General features: G+C 39.7%; 1 protein-coding gene and 1 pseudogene across 3 annotated transcripts in view; both read right to left on the reverse strand.

Annotated features, from left to right (window-relative positions):
• GTDC1 (glycosyltransferase like domain containing 1) overlaps positions 1 to 15,655 on the reverse strand; it is a gene marked incomplete at its 3' end in the record, with an annotated part of 460,833 nt that overhangs the window by 6,329 nt on the left and 438,849 nt on the right. The window contains exon 14 of one of the 2 annotated variants that reach the window (XM_082689512.1): positions 3,001 to 3,166. The exons of the other annotated variant lie outside the window; for it this stretch is intronic. Of the gene's footprint in view, positions 1 to 3,000; positions 3,167 to 15,655 lie in introns of those variants that run through there. 2 annotated transcript variants of the gene reach the window in all.
• On the reverse strand, positions 8,509 to 9,532 carry LOC309843851 (succinate dehydrogenase [ubiquinone] iron-sulfur subunit, mitochondrial pseudogene; annotated as a pseudogene). The gene has a single exon. The product of its transcript is annotated as a succinate dehydrogenase [ubiquinone] iron-sulfur subunit, mitochondrial pseudogene (transcript).

The following is a 15,655-nucleotide window of genomic DNA, read 5'->3' on the forward strand; positions in this document are numbered from 1 at the left end:
TGTTTCATTACAAGCAATTAGACTCCGGAACCCAAAGGTACAACCAAAATGCGTGGTGTAATTTGGTTAATACCACGGAAGAGCTGGGCCACAGGTGCTTGAATCTGTAGGAAAGAAAAATTCTAGTGGCTATAGGGTCTTATTACTCTATTGGTTAACAACTTCTAGAGGCAGAGCATCAAAGGTGGACCTAGGGAGAAAATACATGTGAAGTATTTCATGTTAAGAGATTCAAAATTTTACTCTTTCTTTCCACAGAAAGGCTACTCTCTGTTAGACACGGTCCTTGCCCTCAATGAAATCAAAATCCAGCCGAGATGTGGGTATAAATTCATTCCTTTGTCAAACATTGACCAGTGATGCAAAGATCTCAGTACAGCCTGTTAGTAATATTACAGTACAAAGTGGCTTACAAGTTCAAAGGATGGGGAAATTAGGAAATTATCACCAATAAATGACACGGATCTGGGTCTAGAATAATTAAAAAGTAGTTTCCATTGGGAAAAGGAAATCGCCTGACAGGAGTTAAAGTTATGAAAGACAGGTTGAGGTCACATCCCTCAGAAAGTAATGCTAAGGAACTTGGATACTGTTTCCAAATGGTAGGAGCCATGGAGGGTGTTTGAGGGTTATAAAGCTGAGCAATTTCTGAGGAAACTCTTTCGGGAAGCACACTTTAAAAAGTGGTCAAAAAATAAGACACCTTTCTGTAATGTATAAATGAGCTTTTATAGCAATAAAGGACTACACGGGAACCAAACGCAAAACAATCCAAGAGGCTAAGAAGATTTGGATGAACTTTGAGCCGAGGCATCTGCTGGTGACCTGGAACCAGCATGGAGTCATGTTTTAGTGACAGGACACAAACTGAGGCCAAGGCAGAAATGGGCATGAACACAACAAAGCAAATAGAAACAAACAATAGAATAACAGAAAATAACTAAATGAAAGTTAAAGAAAGGGCACCTGGGTGGCTCAGTGGGTTAGGGCCTGCCTTCAACTCAGGTCATGGTCCAGGGATCGAATCCCACAGCAGGCTCCCTGCTCAGCAGGGAGTCAGCTTCTCCCTCTGCCTTTCACCCTGCTTGTGCTCACTCTCACTCGCTTGCATTCTCTCTCTCTCAAATAAATAAATAAAATCTAAAAAAAAAAAAAAGTCAAGGATAATATAGAGCATCAGTAGAACGGAAAGTTAGTTGTATAATGAGACTAATAAGGAACAAATGTCTCTCAAAGCAATCAAGAAAAAAAAGAAAGAATGTAAAATATACAATAGGAAGAATGAAAGGGGGACTTAATTAATGATGCAGCACACACTAAAAACATTGGAGAATATTATATCAACTTTATTGCAGTAAATTTGAATGATTCTATGAAAGAAAAAAATTCTTGAAAACTGCGTAACCAAACATACTCATGAAGACCTAGAAAAATCTGAATCACCTTAGAACCCTCTCAATAAACTGAAAAAGTAGTTTAAAATTTCCCACAAAGGAAAACACTTCCTTGAAATACTCCTTCTAATGCATTCTACCAAGCTGTCAAGAAGCAGATTATTCCACTTTTTTAGAGAGGAAAAGAAGAAGAAATACTATCTAACATATTTGGTGAGACTAGCATATCACTTACTCCAAAACCATGCAGAGTCAGTTTGAAACAGAAAATTATGAGCCAATCTCACGTGAAAAAAGATATTGACAAACTAAATCCAGGAAATGTGTAAAAAAGGATAATACATTATTATCAAGTTGTGATTATTTCACAAATTCAAAGTCGATTCAGTGTTACCAAACTATGAGATGACTTCATTATATTAAAAGATTAAAAGAGAAAATCAAAGTCACCCCAACAGGTACAGCAAAAGCATTAAATATAATGCGGCCTCCATTCAGAAAAAAATTCTTAACAAACTAGGAATAGAAGAGATCTTCTTTAACTAAATAAAGAATATCTACAGGAGCACCTATGACAACAGTCATACAGATTATGTTTAGAATCAGGAATGTAACAGTATCACTTTCTACCAGTACTTCTATTTGCCATTGTATAGAGATTCTTAGAATAAGACAAGGAAGGGGGCCTGAGTGGCTCAGCCGGTTAAGCGTCTGCCTTTGGCTCAGGTAACGGTCCCAGGATCCTGGGATCGAGCTCCGTGTTGGGCTCTCTGCTCAATGGGAAGCCTACTTCTCTCTCTCCTTCTGCCGCTTACCCCTGCCTGTGATCTCTCTGTGTTAAATAAATAAATAAATAAATAAATAAATAAATAAATAAATAAATTGTTAAAAAGGAATAAGACAAGGAACGGAAATACACTATAATTTCATTTACATACTACTTTTAAAATGACAAAATCATAGACATGGAGATCAGACTAGTGGTTAGCCGAGGTTAGGAAGGAGGTGAAGATGAGAGGGAAGTTGAATGTGGCGATAAAGGAGCAACACAAGTGGGTCTTGTGATAACAGATAATTATGTATCTTGACTGTACTGTCAGTATTCCAGTTGGGATATTGTACTATACTTTTGAAAGGAAACCTCAGTAAAGAAGACATGGGATCTCTGTATTATTTCTGCACTTAAAATCTACAATTATCTGAAAATTATCTCAAAACAAAATTACCTTAATTGAATAAAGAAACCAGATTTTTCACACAACTTAACAAACTGATTCTAAAATGGATACAGAAAAGCAAAGACTCTAAGAACAGGCTAATGGCGCAGGGACATCATCAAAAATGGTAAAATAGGAACTCCCAGGCTCCATCCTTTCCAAAAGCAACTAATGAGCTGGCAAAAACTATCAGAATGGACTCTAGAAGAACACTGAAACCCAATCAGGAACTTACCACCAGAGGATAGTTTGGGTGAAGAAAGACACTGTTGCTTTATAGGGAGAGAGTACTGTGGCATTTTAAAGTGCCTCCCTCCCCAACACCCCTACACCTCGGATTGCAGAGCGATGCCCACTGTTGGTGCTGGAGGGACCCACACTGACCTTAATCTCAAAGAACTGTGCTTTGGGGTCTCCACACGGGTCTGGCAGTTTCCTCAATGACCAGCATAAAGATTTCCCTTTGTTTCACGCAATTTGGAGCATTCCCAGGGCTGAAGTGGCTTCCCAGGCAGCTTTCCCAAAACATTTAAAGACACAGGTACTGGACGGGGCCTGTGCAAGGGTAATGCAGGGGACAAGCAATGGATAGATTGAGAAGTCTGGAAAGGCAGAGGATGGCAAAGAGGATAAATAGAGGAATAGGGATTTGAATAGCTTCCATGTAGACCGGGGACTGAAGAATGACACACGCACGGCCAGGATGGGATATATGTCAGAGAAGGCCTCAGAAGACTTAAGCTCCCGCTGCTGGAGAGCCTTCAATCTCCAGACTAGTGGGAAGTGCAGTCAAAGGCAGAGTTTTAAATAGCCTGGCCAAGTATTGAAGGAGTGCCCCGACCCAGAACCAATCCACAAAGTAATTTGTAACGCATATTTGGTTTGTAACTCCTATTTTTTCTCTTCTTTTCCTCCCTAGATTATTTAGAAGACAAATGCAAAAAAAAAAAAAAAAAAAAAAAAAAAAAAGTTATAAAGAATTTAAAAACTATGTTAAAGGGTGGGAATCAGAGCTCTAAATGAATAAAGTTTTTCTATATGATTGAAGGATAGTCTGAAGAAATCTTTATCTAAAGAATAAGAACCAGGGGCACCTGGGTGGCTCAGTGGGTTAAAGCCTCTGCCTTTGGTTCACGTCACAGTCCCAGAGTCCCAGGGTCCTGGGATCGAGCTCCGCATCGGACTCTCTGCCTAGCATGAAGCCTCCTTCCTCCTCTCTCTCTTCCTGCCTCTCTGCCTACTTGTGATATCTGTCTGTCAAATAAATAAAAATAAAATCCTTAAAAAAAAAAGAAGAAGAAGAAGAAGAACCAGTGGAGGGACTTGACTTATCAGATAGCAAGACTTACTACAAATATATACTAACTAAGACAGTGTGAGATTAGGTTTATGTGGAGATAAACCTATAGACCACGGGAACATGACAGAGATTTCAGAATCAGATCTACACACGTAGGTGGAAACTTGATATAGAGAGAACTAGTACTGTAAATCAGTGGCAAAAGGATAAATTCGTCATTAACCTATGCAAGGACAACTGAGGACCTATATGGGGGAAAAAACAAGGTGAACATATGAGCAATCAATTCAAGATTGATCACAAACTTGCATGGGAAACCAAGACTTTAAACTTCTAACAGAGTATATAGGAAAATGCACTTAACACTTCAGGGTAATAAATAATTTTTAAAGTAAACAAAAACATAAACCAAAAAGGAAAAGAGTGATAAAGGATTGCTGCTGTCCAGAATAAATTTTGAAACCCTATGAATTAAAATGAAAATGTCAAACAACCCATAGAAATGGGAAAAAGATATAATGAATAGTTTTTCACAGAAGATGAATGGAGAGTAAGCACAAAAAAAATTTCTCAATGTCAATAGTAATCAAGGCAATGTGTATTAAAACTACCATGAAATACAATGTCATGTCCAAGCAGACCAGTAAAAAGTCAGAAATCTGGAAATGCTAGGTATTAGTAATATTTGGACTAAAGATATTTGTCATACACTGTTGATGTAGAATAAAGTGATTAAAACTACCTTAGAAAACAACTTGGACTAGTATTTAAATAAAAAATTGAAATTAAAAAAAAAGAAAACAATTTGGAAATTGCCTGGTATAGGTGTGTTTGTGTATCTCCAACAATACCACTTTTAGATATATATCCTAGAGAAATTCTTAGACAGGAACATGAGGAAACTTATATAAAAACAATTCTAGTAAAACTTTGTTACAACAACAAATTAATCCAAATGACCAATGACAGTAGAATAGAATAAAATAATAAGTTGGAATGTATTTTTGAAATGGAGTATTATGCAACAGTGAAACACAAATTGCGGATAAATGCGGCAACATAAATGGATGTCAAAAACACAATGTGAATGAAAATACCAAGTTATGGAGTAATATATTTTGATTCCTTTTACATAAAGTTCAAAAACAAGTAAAATGAAACAGCAAAGAGACATATTTTGTATAAATATATACATATATAATCTCTCTATATATTAATATATATGCCCTGATGGTAAATGAAGCAAAACTAGGGGAAAACTAACATAATTCCAGGACAGTGCATACCTTTGGGGCAGAGAAAGGGGAATGGATTTGGGCAGGATTTCACAAAACAGAGGCTCTCAAAAGCAAAGGTAGTACTGGATTTCTTGGGCTGAGTTATGAGCAGTGATCATGTTATTGTTTATTAAATGCCTCTTATATATTATATACATTCTTCTAATATATATTTCACAATATAAAGTATTATATTTGCAATAAAATCAGAAACATTTTATTCACAATAAAAAGTGAAAACAAAGAAAGTCTCAGTGGGAAAAATATGGATCAAGTCTGTGCATTCTAGAGGACTTGAAAAAGAGAAACACCATAGACTACTATTATCTAGGAGGAAGAAAATGAAGTTCTACCTCAACAATGCCAATCGAGTCCAGATTTAAAAGACAAACCTAGTGAACATATAACTGACAGAACAGATGAGAGGATATTGATGTGTTTTGTGTCTGGCTCATTATTACAATGATGACCAAAGAGAACAGTGGAGAAGCTCTACTTGAAGGGTGGAAGGATGAACAGAAGTAAGTGATACAAAGATAGACCCACAAGAAAACAGTGTTTCCAAAGCCAAGTGAGGAGGAAGAAGAAGTTAGAGTTTACAGTAGTCAGCTTCAATCACTGTAAAGTAGGTTCTGAGGTCATCTGCTAGTGTGAGATGCACAGAAATGGTTTTCTGGACTTGAGGAACATGGAAGGCTTTGGAACAGCAGCTTTGGGAAATATAATGGGGGGAAAACAGAGACAAAATGCCAGAGAAGTGAGGGCCCAGCTGAGATTAGATGGCATGAACTTGTTTGAGGGCCATCTGGCCTGACTCCAGACCTACTCCAGCAAACTTGACTCTCATTGAGCACTTACCAAGATTGCAAACATCCTCATGTCTAAAACATACAGACTCACACACTTAAGCACAAGCACACATACTCACAGGCTCTGAAGTTTGGGCTAAGCAATTTGGCAAAGGTCTATCAAAACCATAGACCACAGCATAGAGGAGACTTTATAAAAAATCCCTTATGCTAGGCAATATAAGTTCCATGGATGGACAAGTATTTCCATGTAGGCACAGATTTCCTACTGGATCCAATACTCTAATGGACCATTCCCAGGCATACTCTCCTGGCTCTTTCTGGAACATGCTAACCAAGTCCCACAAATCTTTATCCTTTTCCCAGTCAGTCTGATCGGAGATTTAGCCGTTATTATAGGTCTGCGGCCCAAAGGAGAGATAAGGGAAGACCTCAGAAGCAAAACCATTGTTTTGTAAGAGGTCTGTCTCATCTGAGGCCTCTTGATAGTTTTCAAGCAAGGGGGAATTTCTGTCTTCTAACAAGGAGTAAGTCTTCTATAGAACCACAGGTTTCAGGGGAATTGGCAGATTCAAAGTCTCAGGATCTGATTTGCTTCTTATAAGGGCCTAATTTTTACACAGAGCTGCCTACTCTAGGAATGTAGCCTTCTCTAAATTTACAAGTAAGTTTGGGATGACTGAGAGTTGTCTAATTGTTCTCTGTGTCTATCCTTCAACCACAGAAGATGAGAGCCTAAAATGCTTATAGAAGGCCTTCTAACAATTTGCTTTAAATTGGTAGTTAATAGATCTAATTGGGTCATTTTCTGTCTTTATTGAATCAATAGCACCCAGCCACAGCCACCCAGTCCCACAGTCCTTACAGATACCATTTTCCCCATATCTCTCAAATACTTGAGACACTGTACCAGTTACTACATCTCCTCCACCTGAACTCCATCCCTGTTGTTCACAGATAAGTCTTAGCAATGTCACTACCACAGTACAGCTGGGATGATCACTATGTCCCCTGGCATGAGTGATGGGACATACCAGGCTGCCATGTGGCCAACAACAAATCCAGCTTCGTAATCCCACTCTAAGAGTTGCTTCTTAAAATCACTTCTGCTTTCAACTATCTTAGATTGTGTGCCCTAGAAGTAGGCTAAGAAGATGATTCTTGTTCAGGTTATTTATTGAGAGAGGTAGGTCAGGACAGAGGAAAGAACCAAGAGAGGATATGGTCTTGACTTCAGTCTGTTCCCACAAGAAGCTCTGGAGTAGAAATTGTACCAATGAGTTTGTCACAACTTGAGGCAAAAGGTTAACAGTTTTCTACCCTTGTGTCAAACGGTCAATGCCTGTAACCCATCACGGGGGGGGGGGGGCAGGGGGAGTTGGAGGTGGGTGTGTCTCATCTTCCTGGATGAGTCAACTCCTGGTCATCCTGGATGAGACACCTATTGGTCCTCAATGATCCAGGGCAATTCTGCAGAGAAGGGGACAGCTGGGCATGGTTATCAGCCTACACTGTAGCAGCTAGAAAATGGATATATCACAGCATGCAAGGGACCCAGCAACTACAATTTCTTAAGATATCCTTAGTGTTCCAAATCACAGTATCACAGAAGAACGGTTCCATCAAATCAAACCATAAACTTAAAGCCATGCAGTGGTGTTTTGGGAGCTGGCTTCTATCAAACTACAGGAGTGGATTATACACAGCTCTTTGCAATTCAGCACTCAGTGATGTCCTGCTGGTAGCCTGAAATTGTCCATGGTGGGAATATTTACACCATGACAACAGGAAGAAGCTACACACCAGATCCATTTATCTATTTCTCTCTCTTGCTCTCTCTCTCTCTCTTGCTCTCTGGTGGGGGGGAGGGGAAGATGATCAAGTTGTTAGATATTTACCAGCACAGAAGGAAGCAGTGCAAGATAAGAATCATTATTCCTGATTTTAAATATGAGGAAAATAAACTAAGAAAGAGCAATAAGTGACTGTTTAGAATCAAAACCTATGGAAATATTAGGTTTAGTTCAGCACACATTTATTGAATGACAACGATGTGTTGGTACTGTTGTCCCTAGAATATGTTTTCAGTCCACAAAGGAAATGGGATGGAAGTTCAATCTTTGGGAAACCCAGGATATGGTATCTTGAAAATTCGATTGAATCACATCAAGCTGTTTTCATATTTTTGAGATTTTAATAATGTTCTCAAGATTTTTCCCTTTCAAATTTTAAAATGAGGATTTTAAAAAATTGAATCCCAGTGCCTCTGTTTATCAGATACATACTTCAGAAATGCACAAACCTTAATACAAATGAATGAACTGGGGCATTGGGTGGCTCAGTCGGTTAAGCACCTGCATTCGACTCAGGTCATGATCTCAGGTCCTGGGATAGAGCCCCATGTAGGGCCTCTTGTTCAGTGAGGAGGCCTGCTTCTCCCTCTCCCTCTGGCTGCTGCTTGTGCTTTCTCTCTCTTTGTCAAATAAATAAGTATTTTTTTAAATGGAAGAATTTTTGTTGTTGTTGTTAATAAAGTAGAATAACATTTATTTATTTCTTAAAATCTTTATTATACATACTGTATTCATGGAAAACCAAGACCTCTGAAGGGACTCAGACTGGAGATACAGCACGTCTAGCCGAGCTGGCTGTCATGCTGAGTGTGGGACCAGTTACATGGACGCCTTCTTCCCCTTATAGGTGGCCATCATTTTCTTGATTTCAGCAATAGCTTTGGCTGGATTCAGCCCCTTGGGGCAGGGGCTGGTGCAGTTCATGATGGTGTGGCAGCGGTACAGGGAGAACGGGTCCTGTAGCTTAGCCAGGCGCTCCTCCGTGAAGTCGTCCCTCGAGTCAATCATCCAGCGGTAGGCCTGCATGAGAACCGCAGGTCCCAGGTACTGGTCTCCGTTCCACCAGTAGCTGGGGCAGCTCGTGCTGCAGCAGGCACAGAGGATGCACTCATACAGCCCGTCCAGTTTCTCACGATCTTCTATGGACTGTAGATACTGCTGTTTGCCCTCCTGGGACTCGTCCTTCTTCTTCAAATAAGGCTCGATAGATTTGTACTGAGCGTAGAAGTTGCTCAGGTCGGGAGCAAGGTCCTTTATCACATACATATGCGGAAGAGGGTAGATTTTTGAGACTTTGCTGAGGTTGGTGTCGATCCTTCGGGTGCAAGCCAGAGTGTTGCCTCCGTTGATGTTCATGGCACAAGAGCCACAGATGCCTTCTCTACATGATCTTCAGAAGGTCACGGTAGAATCGACTTCATTCTTAATCTTGATTAAAGCATCCAACACCGCATTTATTCAAACCACATTTATTCAAATCAGTTTCGTAAGTTTGTATACGGGGTTTATCTCCAGTCTTGTCTGGGTCCCATCAGTAGATGGCAAATTTCTTGATTCGGGGAGCTGCAGCGAGAGCTGCCTGGGCGCCCCCCCCCCCCACTCCGGCAGGCCTGCAGGCAGGCTCCGCCAAGGGCTGCAGCCGGGAACCGGCGTTTCAAGGAGACTCCGACCACCGCAGCCATCCTGGAAGAATTTTTAAATAAGAAAATCAATAGTAGAGGTAGCAGTCTTGTTTCAAATGGATGAAACAGTGGATCCCTTAGAGTAAAGATGAGGATGACTCCAACTTATTCTTCAGTTGAGTTGAGACCACTCTATTTTGTGGTGTTTCAAGTGAGTTGGAACAACTTCGGGCTTTTACTTTAACAGGTGATTTTTTTTAACGTGACCAGAATTCTTCGAGCCCCAGAGAAACAAGCAGCATTTCTCTCTTCCAACGTTTGACTCCATAATCTTTTCAGAGCCAGAACTAGAATTGTTCTGAAGAAAGCGTTTCAAAATTAAGGCAGCTCCAGCCGCTTGTGGCACACACATCTTTGCACATATACTCAGGAAAGGCTGATGAGGTCAGTACCTTCTTCTCTTTGGATGTTTGCTGGTTTGCCAGTTTCAAGACTCTCATATTTCAAATCTTCCCTTCTGTTCCTCCCTTTCTTCTTCTCACATCTTTGTCCATAACCCACTCGCTATCTGTCCTGGGAACGCCACTTCATTCTTCATCCCAAGTACACTTGTTTGCTCCCCTCATTACTATTTCTGGCAGAAATACCTTACGGTCACACTGTCATTAGTCTTCTGTGCTACAAATATTACTGGCTTTGGAAAGCAAAGATACTCTGAAGGTAGGGGAGAAATTAAAAGATGCCTTTCTATTGCCACAGTCAAAGGTACAATCATAGCAACAGGGAAAGTCATGATGCTGTCGAATGTACCAATCAGAGCACCTTCCTGGTTCTTTGAGAAACCAATTAATGTGTATATATAAGCATTCATACACACACACACACACACACATTCCATACACACACACACACACTCCCTATGAATATATATATCATTTTCCTCACTGAAAAAAGCAAAGGCAACAATACTCTTCCAAGGACTTGTTCTTTCTGGGCAAAATTTTGTAAGATTGCTATGAAAGAAGGTTGTATATGACAGACAAAGACAAAAAAAAAACCCTTGCTTGTTCCAAGAATTTACTGAACGATTTCATATTGTTGAATTCCACCCATTAACACATGGATTTAGATCCTAACAACGACTGACAGACATTTGGAAAGCAAAAGTAAAAGCTGACCTGCAGACAGTTCAAATTTGCCATATGCTTGCTGTCACCGTTAACGGTTTGTAGAGCATCCTAATTCATGCTTCAGCTGACGAACCTGATATGTTTTAAAGAGAGTGAATACCTGTTTCTTTTTCAAATGAGGCATTTTACTTTTCCTTGTTACTCATAAGAATGACAACCTAATAAATGGCTAAGGATAAATTTAAGATAGTTTGAAGAGGGAGGAATAGATTTTGGCACCTTAGAACGGATAGCAAATGTTTCCACCTGAATGGCTGCGCGACTGAGGAAAGTCTTTACCCATCTTCATCAGGTACAATTTCAGAAATAAGAGAAATGTCCTTCAGCATGGCCTAACTGAAATTTGAAACAGGACTTCTTGGCACTTAGAAATCACTACAGTTTCAATTGTCTGTCTTTAAACAAATGGCACAAAACACTGGGACTTTAACCCAATTTTTGCCATTGTGAGAAAGAATTGCATTACTCTGTCATTTGTTTAGGTAACCAAATAACGCATTAACTAGCTACCCTTTCTCTTCTCTCTTGAAACTTCATTTCCTAGGCACTATTACAGACGGAAGAGACAAGAGGAAGAAGTTAGTGTCAGTTGTTTTAAAATTGGACACCTCAGTGCAAACCTACTCATCCTTTCCTCTCCGTTCCTTAAGGATAGGTCTTCGACTTTTCCAGTTTTAATCAGATAGCCCAGATGGTCATGCTCATAGTAAAAATGTTATTAAAGCCAAGTAAGTAAAAATAATTAAGAGATTTACTAATTAATGTTTTAAATATTCTGGATTCTGAGTAAGGGCTATAGAGTGTGTTATACAATCTTTGTCCCTTGTGTTTTTAGCATAGATGTTGGTTATGTGGTAATACTCGATAAATGAATTTTAATTAGTTAGTGAAAATCATTTATAAGTCATAATATGTATTCTGCTTCTAAGAGTGCCATACTGATGTCAAAATATTCTAAAACAATTAAACCAACCATCTAAAACATCTATAACCATTCATGATTTTACAACAAAATATTTTGTGGCTTGCAATTTAAAAAACATCCCTCTTCACTTATCTCTTCTGAGGACACCGAAGGCATGAATCAGGACAATAAAGAAGAGCTTCCAGTGAGTCGTAGAAATTAAACATGAACATAAAACAAAAATGGCTCAATGGCAGGCCCACACTGGTTGTTCTACTGACGGACGAAGCCCTTGAAACTATTTAAAAAATGACCCCACAACTCGCCCAACAGCATCTCACTGGATTTTCGCTGCGGGCCCTCCGAGCCCTACCAGTTCTGCCAGAGAGGAAGGCAGGAAGGACGTGCCTCCTCATCGGAAACAAGACTCTCTGTTCCTCTGTGGCAGCGAAAGCCCTGGGCAGCTGGCACCCTTCCACCGGGAGCTACAAACCCCCCTCTGCCACATTGCAAGTTTCCTCAGGCAGCAGATGTCTTGGAGCTGCTGTGCAGGTCTCCAGCTCCACCAAGCCACCTGTACAACAGATTTAATGCACCAGCGACGCTTTTGTTGCCACTTGGGAAAGATTTTTTTTTTTTAATTTAATTTTTCTCTCAACCCCTGTATGATCGGTGGGATTAAAATAGGAAATTCGGCCTTCTATTGCAAAACTCATTATTCAGAAATATAAGGGAGAAAGCAGAGCCCTTCTTCCACTTCTCCCCTTTGCTCCGGCGTCCCCCAGACGATTCAGTGAAACGCATTCACCTTCCGTAGCATTACAATTACATTTTGTTCCTTAAAAATCAACGGTTTCCAAAAGGCAGTTTTCCTGAACCGCAACGCAGAAAAGTTAAGCGACTAACTGTGAAACTGCTCACCCTTCTGCATTACTCTGACACGACCAAACTTTAAACTGTGGGTGCCATCCTCTTTGAACATTATCTGGAAAACATTCTGACTTTTTCGGCTGCTAAAGTGATACTCACAGTACCGTTGTGTCTGTTTAGTTTAAAAATGAGGTTGATAACGATAATGCTTTTCCATAAGATGATCTTCTACTTTTTAATGATACCCGTAGTTTCCCCTACATAAATGACTAAATCCTTACAGAATCTCGGTCTTGATTAGCACTCCTGCTAGTAAAATTTCACATACTAAATCAGCACCAGCTGTAGCAAGAAAGAAAGAAAAAGGCAAGTGTAAATGTTCCATATGCCCCACCAAATTGGCATCTGTGTCAGTAACCCTTTTTTTTTAAACTATTGTATACATACATTCTCTTAAGTGTTTTGTTCACAGAATACTGCTAACAAAATTTCTCTGTTGGCATATCAAGGAAGGAGCCTGTCCTTGATACCCGTCAACGGCACAGAATACAACTTCTCCTTCTTCTCTTGTGGTCACAGACACACCTGAGGGTTCCATTTATGTAAGTGGCTTCAAGTTAGTGAACCTTAATTTTGACATGTGTTCCCTGTAAGTGACATTGTTGTGCCCTTAGTAAGTGACTCTAGAGTTGGAGTCTCACTGGCAGCAACACCAAACAGGGTCAGAGACACAAGTGGATGATTTTGGTCAACCTGAAATGTATCTCAGAGACCAAATAAATAATGTGGGGTATGGTGGGAGTAGAAAGCATTTCTGATCAGTCTCATTTGGTCACCCATATTTTCTTCAAATGATGAGATGCCTCAACATAGAGAGATGATATAGATACAGTAGAAATAGTGCTAATGACATATCTAATATACTCTGTTAGACCACTCTAGGTGGTTTCCAATAGTTTACCCATCAAGACCTTAGTAGTTGTCTGAAACCTGTTAGAGTCCTTTGAGAACATATTCAAACCATCCATATGAATTCAACAATAGCCATCGGGAAGCTACAAACATAGAAGAGCGTACTGATTAAGTGGTTTACATACAAGAAGTATCGCTTGGACATGTCCCAGAGAGCTATCTCATGGGAGGGGGAAAAAAAAATGTCTTTTCTTCTCTCTTTGGAACATGGTTATATTGGTGAAGGCCAGCCAACACAGAAAAGAGAACTGCCTACTCTTCTTGGTGATGCCCATGGATCCCTGCTCATACCTTCTCTCGCAAGGTTTACTTCATGTTGTTCTCATCTACTTGCATGTCTGCTTCTCTTGATCTGACTCTAAGTTCCTGAAGAGTTGAGATAGTATCTGCCTCGTCCTATATCTATCTTACCAGAGTGTCAGAGTTTAGTACATAGCCAATAAAGGTTTTCCCACTTCAACATGGTTAAGGAGAACTAACAGTTTTTGTTCAACCTAAATGAATGGGTTGGTAAACAATTTATCAACTAAGACCAAATAATCTGACTAAATAAGGACAAGAGACAATGGATGAAGATGTCCTTTACTTTTCTGAAGTTTTCCTTCTACATAAATGCCTTTCATCAAGTGTTATCTTAGGGCTCTTCAAAATTAGTGAAAGTTTCACTCAATAACCATTTTATAGCTAAGGATGAAAATCAGAAGATAGTTTGTCTACAAGTTTCAAAATCACTTTCGATCTTAAGATCCAGTTTACCTAAATACTTAGTGAGAGACTTAGGTCATGTGGGAAAATCCACAACTGTAGTGTATCTTGCTAAGTGCTTTTAAAAATTCATTCTCCTAAAAACATGTAGCTTCTCTTACACAATGGCTTCTCTCCCCAGTACTGTAAGTGATCCAACAAAGCTGCTAGCCACCTCTCAGGGAATTTGTGATAAGAATTCCCATATTGAGAAGTTTGGATGAGATGATCCAATGTTTATATACATGAAATTCAACCGCACTTACCCACCCTAGCGTGATCTTGTAACTGTTATAATGATTGTACGGAACTGATTCTTAAAACATTTGGTCATATTATAGTTGGTGATAGCTGTGGTAAAATTTGTATTTCTATTAATCTATGTGCTCCCGAAAAGTAAGCACAGTTGGTTTTAATCTCTATATTCCCAAATATCAGCACAGTCATGCAGAGTATGCATTTTAAATAAGTACATGAATGAGTACATGAATTTTTGGTTTTGGACAACTGATTTCTTACTCAGTTGTCGCCTTACTTTTAGACCTCAGTCTGTAATCAACATACTTATTTTAAAACAGTCGTATGGCTGAAAAAGGACACACTGATAGGGGATTTCCCCAAATGAGAGACAGGTAAAGAAATGAACTTGGGGAGTCAATCAGTCAAGAAGTCCTTTCCAAGAACACTGTGTGTACATTGTCTTAACTACACTTCTTCGTGTAGAGCCATCAACCCAAAAGAAGAGGGCAACTGGGACAAGCTAAGACTGAGTCAGCCTGGCAGGCTGGCTACTCTGTGTCTGTGTCTGTTTAGTAAGTATTTTCAACATCAGCTTTGGTTTCTGATCCAAGGCAATTTGTGAGTATACTGAGAAGACACCATATCATTATACTCTTAAAATAATTAGGCAGTATATGAAAAATAGGGTAGTTTATGCAATGCCTATAAGGAGTTTATGGAAAACGATCATGTTTAGGAGGTAGAGTTGTGGAGGTGGTGACATATGGAATTTTCCTTTGCAGCACTGATCTTCATGTCCCAGGGTGACATTTGGACTAATATGGTCTTCGCGTACTGAACTGATGGGTACCAGTTGCCATTGCCTTTTCTAATTCCATAGTCTTTGCTCACCTAAAGTTACTCATTCTCCAGAGATGCATGCCAGGGTGGTTTGTATGGGGTGCTTGCTTCTTAAGAGGCCACGACCAGGTCACACACTATTTAAAGCACTCCTTTATTTAAGACAACTTTCAAGTGTTTCTTCTCCCTTTGCTATCTATGATTGCCCCATTTCAGTTTGCCATAGAACAGCTGTTTCGATATCCAGCATTTATCCGTTCTCCACATGCATCCAGCCCAGAGGGATTGTTAAGCAGATCATTGTTTTAATTCTGGCTACATTCCAGGTCCCCATTATTAGTGATCCTGTCTTAACATTTACTGTTCAGTTTGGCTCACAGGTGATGTTGATTAAATTGGATATGCCATCTGGGGTAGGTTTTC

This window comes from Mustela nivalis (assembly GCF_964662115.1).
Source record: "Mustela nivalis genome assembly, chromosome: 11".
Lineage (NCBI taxonomy): Eukaryota > Metazoa > Chordata > Mammalia > Carnivora > Mustelidae > Mustela > Mustela nivalis.